The 6,694-nt window shown below is 44.2% G+C and overlaps 1 protein-coding gene across 1 annotated transcript in view; it reads right to left on the minus strand.

Annotated features, from left to right (window-relative positions):
- LOC117502473 overlaps nucleotides 1-3,668 on the minus strand; it is an 87,152-nt gene extending 83,484 nt beyond the window's left edge. Inside the window, exon 1 of the mRNA XM_034161528.1 lies at nucleotides 3,558-3,668. The gene's annotated coding sequence lies outside the window, so the exon portion shown is untranslated. The remainder of the gene's footprint in view (nucleotides 1-3,557) is intronic.
- Nucleotides 3,669-6,694: the final 3,026 nt, after the last annotated feature.

Here is a 6,694-nt window from a genome sequence, read left to right on the forward strand (position 1 = left end):
AGCATGACTGAAGCCATTTTCAACCACTTTATACCAAGATATTGTTGGTTTATAACATTTTGAAAACAAGTCAAAGCGACTTCATGTCAAATGAAACAGAAAAGAAGAAAATCTTTAAATGTGAAAAGCTGAAATTAGTCAAAATGAAACAAATTTTCTTTTCAACTTGAATAGTGATATTTATTTCTGTCTTGTGGGATATCAATTTTAGAAAGAAAATAACGTTGTACCTTTTGTACACCAGGACAGCTCTCTTCAGCAGTTTTACTGTAAAGTAATTCATATTTATCCAATTATTTTCAGATTAGGCCTTTTCTAAATACTGAATGCAGAGCAGTTGGCTCTGTTGAACAAGTATTATATTACCCACCTATACTCAGGGGCTCAATTCCAGAAGTGTGCAAAGAAACGTGTGCTTTGATAAGACTGTCTACATCATTCAAGTCCACTCAGTTGTAAATGGGTGTCAGATTGGGCTGGGGAAGTGACCTGTGATGGACTGGCATCCCATCCAGATGACAGGTCTGGTAGACAGGTTAGGTAGGATGCAAATGCAGGACTCAGACACTAGGCTCTGTAGGTAAAAACGGTTTACTGTTGAAGCAAACGGGGTCCGGTAGACAGGTAGGCAGTCCAAAACAAACAGCAGTACAAGGAGCATCAGGCTAAGGCGTGGTCGAGAAAACAAGCAGGTGGTCATAAATACACAAGAGGCTAGCAGGATGTGAAACCAATATAGAGCTCAAAAAAAGGCACAGGGTGCATCAATCTGGTGAAGGACAAGATAAACTGGGGAGCTATAAGTACACCCAGGTGACGAGGTGCAAATAGGAAGCAGGTGTGCGTGGAACGCACCAGAAAGGGGGAGTAGCCAGAGAGGGGGAGACGCCCACCACCAAGAGCAAGAGGAGACAGACAAGAGAGGCAGAGACAGAAAGCCCAAAGCAGAAAAACCATGACATGAGAAAGAACACACAGAAAAGCAACATAACCTAACCAAACCGCTAAAATAAACCCAGACAAAACCCAAATCCTGACAGTCATCATCTCTCATCCATATCATGTTGCTGTTTCCAGGGATAAGCACCAACCCAATGCCCCTCAGGGCCAGATCAGGACTTCCTCTCTCATTGCTGAAGCTTAAATAAAGTCCACTATCCCTCTGTAAGTTCTGTCGTCCTGCTTTCGTACAAATTTCTCTTCACATGCTCATCTTATAAAATGCTGATCAGAACTTAAATTATTTCTGGACTTTATATATAATGACATTTCTGTCTTGTTCCCTTATCTTCTTCGAGTCCTTCCTGTCTCATTCACTTCCCTCGCTGTCTAATGGATTCTGTCCTTTGCAATTTATTATTATATTAAGGTCAGTCACAGTAATTAATTGGATTTTCTAATGTACTGGATCAGTACTTTCCGGGCAGTAATTAAATATCCAGAGATGCCAAAGGGGTTCACTTGGTTTCCATTTCTGGAGCTTCATCTGGTGAACATCTGATGAATCTGCTTCATTTTTATGTTGTATTTGTATGAAATATTTCACGAATAAAGATGTTAATAATAATATAAGGTAAGTATGCGGTTCGTGTTCCTCAAAAATGAGGACATGCGCCTCATCTGTTCTTATAAATCATATGGAAACATGTTGTTGGGATATCTTTGGGTTTTCAAGTGCTTCAATAAGTGATCTGAATATGTTATATTGAACATAAGAAAACGTGGATATCTTTAACTGTCAAAACAACCTTAAAATAATAAACTAATAAATAAATGAACTAATGAAATAAATAGATGTTCCATCTTCTAAATTGAGAGGATGAACTTCTTATTTTGAGATGATTAAAGTGTTCTACACCATACAGTCTTCCTTAAATCATAACACAATGTTATTTCATTGCTCACAGGCTTTAAACAGTCCAGATCTGACAGTAAAATGACACCTTACACTATGTTTAATCTGGCGAAATGAGAATCTATTCAACGCCATGGAAAAAGATCTCATAATTATGAGATCAGGGGTCTTCAACCACTTATCCGGGATCGGGTCGTGGGGGGCAACAGCTCCAGCAGGGGACCCCAGACTTCCCTTTCCTGGGCCACATTAACCACCGTTGACTGGTGGATACTGAGGTGTTCCCAGGCCAGTGTGGACATACAGATGTAGATCTCTCCACCTAGTCCTGGGTCTTCACAAGGGTGTCCTCCTAGATGAATGTGCCTGGAACACCTCCCTAGGGAGTTGCCCAGGGGTCATCCTTACCAGATGCCTGAACAACCTCAGCTGACTCCTTTCAATGCAAAGGAGCAGCAGCTTGACTGAGCTCTCCACTGATGACCGAGCTTCTCACCCTATCTCCAAGGGAGACACCAGCTAACCTTCTAAGGAAGCCCATTTCGGCCAGTTGTACCCGTGATCTAGCTCTTTCAGTCATGACCCAACCCTTATGACCAAAGGAGAGAGTAGGAACTAAGATGAGCCAACTGAGCTAACTGAGCCAAAAGGGAGCTTCACCTTTTGGCTCAGCTCCCTTTTTGTCACAACAGTGTACAGCAGAGCAAATGCAATCCTGCTGCACCAATTCTCCGGCCAATCTCACGCTCCATTGTCCCCTCACTTGTGAACAAGACCCGAGGTACTTGAACTCCTTCACTTGGGGTAAGACTGCATTCCCAACCTGGAGTAGACAATCCATCAGTTTCCTGATGAGAATCAGCAGAGGTCTTTTTTTTTTTAATCCAGTGAATGCAATGCGCTTCTGTAAAACTGTTCTGTGACATTGTCTAATAGCAGCCCAGTGCCCCCCCCCCCCCCCACCCCCCACACACACACGCACGCACGCAATCTTTCCCCCCTTTATGAGTCAATAAAGGTAAAAGCAGCGCCGCCGATGCGCCAAGGGTGTGTCAAGATCTGAGGTCACGACCAACGGGACACTGGAATGGAAGTGGACCAGAAAGAGACACGGGCACAGAATAAATCAGGCCCTCACGGTCTCGCTTCGTTTGGCACCTCTGCGTGCACGGCGGTCTGCAGCACACTCAGCAAAAGATGACAATCTGCGTCTTTTTATGATTAACAACCTCTATGACGTCACAGAGATGAGGACAATGCTGCGAACCGTTTCTGTGCTTTTCGGTTAGACTGCATAAGGATCTCCGCAGGGATTCGAGCAGAAAACACCCTCAGAGGGGTATGTCCCGCATAACGCACACGGCAGCACCGTGGAAACACCACGCAAAAACACCATTATTGAACTTAAACAATTAGTGGATTCACAGGATTAAACCATAGACATGTAGTTTAACAAATCCCGCATGATCATGCGTGAATATAGTTAATTTTGCCCTCCTCTTAGATAAACTTTCACCTGCAAACCGCATTCCTCTGTGCTGCGCGCCTGTGCTTCTTTCTCTGGTGGCTTCACGCCCTAAAGCACATAGAAATCCGCTTCAAAGCAAAAGAAAACCTGCAGAATTTAACCCTCCGCGCCCACGCACGAAGGCAAATCTTTAAAAGAGAAAATTAAAGCAAAGAACCGGAGGACGATAATTACCTTTGTGAAGCCGTGATCCGACGCACGCGCTGGGCTGGGAGGGGCTCCGGAGGAGTGACGCGATCCTTCGCGTGTCAGCCTTTTTTCTCTTCTTTAATTAATGACTGCCCCCCCCCCCCCCCCCCCCCCCCCCCGGGGATCGTCTCCATAGTGACGTGCACTTGGCGGGAGCGCGCGCGCAAATCCAAAACAAAATCCGTTCGGGATCAGTTTTTAATGGATGATTTTGATGGAGCGCAGAAACGGCATTAAGAGGAAAAAACACATTTTAGGGGAAAACAATCCTCATTACGGAGTTGTTCACGGGCGTAATTAGAGGGGGTCGCGATGGGCACGTGTGCGATCTGAAGGATCTCATGACAGGAAAAGACGCAGAGGTTGCACAGAATCCTGATGTGTCTTTGTCCCGTTAGTGGACCGTTTTACAGTCTGTCTGTGGTCCTGATCCCTGCTGCAGTAACATGTCCAAAATGAGTGGAGACAGCAAACTCAGCATGTTCAGGTGCGGAACCCTTCACGTTTTGAGCCCCCCAACATAAAATTAACCTGCTTTTAAAAAAACCCACTGAATTCACAAATTCCACTTAACAGAAATCAGATTTAACCTTTTCTTTCCTGCCACAGACTCATTCTTTGTGAGTTTGTTAGTCTGAAGGCTGCTGTCAGATTTACTTGAATAATTTTGAGTTTAATTAAACATGATCTTCTGTGTAAGTTTATGGGACAGTTCACAAACCCCAAATGTTGACATTAATACGGTTTTAAAATTACAGTAATTTCCACACAAGAAAGCAGTTATTCTTAAATATAAACAATTATTTTAAAAGTCTGTAACATGCACTGGACTATTATTCATTCATCTTCTACCGCTTAGTCCAATTAAGGGTCGCAGGGGGGCTGGAGCCTATCCCAGCAGTCATAGGGCACGAGGTACATCCAGGACAGGACACCAGTCTTTCGCAGGGCCACAAACAGACAAACAAACACAGACACACCCACACGCACACCTAAGGACATTTTTAAAGATTCCAATCCACCTAACCCACGTCTTTGGATGTGGGAGGAAACCGGAGCACCTGGAGGAAACCCACGCAAACACGGAGAGAACATGCAAACTCCACACAGAAAGGCCACGGGAATTGAACCCACGACCTTCTCACTGTGAGGCAACAGTGCTAACCACTAATCCACCGTGCTGCCCGCACTTGACTATTACAGCTCTCCAAATTAGTTTTAACTTCCTGGAATCTCATCCTGAAAAAGCCTCACAAACACTAAGATTTAGTCAGCACCTATTTTTTTTTGGGGGGGGGGGGGGGGGGGTTAAATGCTCCCCTTCCTCCCCAACAGCTTGTCACAAAAAACCCCACATGGAATCATTCAAATAAAAGCTGCAAACTTGTTTGAAAACTAGATACTCAGACACAGCAGTTTAGAAAGATTTTTTAATACTGTAGGTAGTAGCTGTAAATACATAAAAAAGTAGACACTACAAGTTCAGCAGATTACTACAAAGAGTAACAAAATAATACTGACAACTCTTATTGCAGTGCAATGACAAACAAACTGTGACACTTTTGTGTACAGAGCTTTGAGTCGGAAACAACAAGCAAAAACTGAAAGGTGGTTTTAGGAACATTGACCATAAATGATTAAGTGCCAAAAGAAACATACAAACAGTATATTGTCTACATTTCAAACAGTCTTACTTTCTTCAAGGTCAAATTTGTGGCTACCATCTTTCATGCGCTCATGAAACAAAAATATGCAACAACACCAACTAGAACTGAATTGATGATGTCACAGCCCCTTAACAACTGCTCGGCTGGTTCCAATACAAACGCTGGCCAGAGTTACAATAAACGCATTCACAACAGCCTCATGAGCGTCCTACTTTTTTATAAGCTGAAAATTACTCTTAGAAATGAAATATACACTCTTACGCATAAAATGTTGAATTTAATTGATAAAGTTAAGGTAACTTTTTCCACATAACACTGTTAATTAAGTGCAAAACAACACTGTCATTGACATTAATTGAATCAAATGAAACATTACTTACACTCAAATATAAATGCAACACGTTTGGTTTTGCTCCCATTTTGTATGAGATGAACTCAAAGATCTAAAACTTTTTCAACATACACAATATCACCATTTCCCTCAAATATTGTTCACAAACCAGTCTAAATCTGTGATAGTGAGCACTTCTCCTTTGCTGAGATAATCCATCCCACCTCACAGGTGTGCCATACCAAGATGCTGATTAGACACCATGATTAGTGCACAGGTGTGCCTTAGACTGTCCACAATAAAAGGCCACTCTGAAAGGTGCAGTTTTGTTTTATTGGGAGGGGATACTGTTGTGTGGGCCGCTGAAGAGGAGGTACTGCTGGCCCACCACCACCAGAGGGCGCCCTGCTTGGAGTGCGGGCTCCAAGCACGAGAGGGCGCCAGACCCAGAAGAAGTGACAGCTGTCACTCATCCTCTGCACCAGCTGTCACTCGTTCATCATCACCACCATAAAAGCCGGACTGCAACTCCACCTTCCCCCCGAGAAATCGACTACCATTACCAAGGTAATTTCTCTGCTGAATTTAAACTGTGACTTACGTCTGATCTGTTTGCAGCCGTTGTCCTGTGGTGCCCTTTCAGCTGGGTTGGCGGTCAGTGAGAGAAGCGACGTCTTCGCCTCTCACTCCATCCAGATAAGTGGTTACAGGAGCTGCTAATGTGTTCCTAGTTTGGAGGTGGAGGTGCTCCCTCCTCACTGTGTTTGGACTGAGAATTACTGAGTGTGCAGACTCACACTCACTCATCATATTTCTGCTTTCTGCCAGCAGTACCAGGGTCGACAGCCGAAGACAGAGGCCACCTGGGGACTCGGGACTTGGCGGCTCCGGTGTTCTTCAGACCGTTGGTGGTGAAAGCCGTGTGGGACGCGGCTTCTCTCTCGTCGGGGATCTTCTATCTTCGAGCCTGCCCACACGTCACCTGGTGTTAAATTGACTGTGCAAATTACTGTACGTTTCGTTGTGTATTATCACAACATTAAATTGTTACCTTTTTGGCTTATTCATTGTCCGTTCCTTTGCGCCCCCTGTTGTGGGTCCGTGCTACGACACCTTCCCAACAG

Source organism: Thalassophryne amazonica, chromosome 20 (genome assembly GCF_902500255.1).
Source record: "Thalassophryne amazonica chromosome 20, fThaAma1.1, whole genome shotgun sequence".
Taxonomy (NCBI): Eukaryota; Metazoa; Chordata; class Actinopteri; order Batrachoidiformes; family Batrachoididae; genus Thalassophryne; species Thalassophryne amazonica.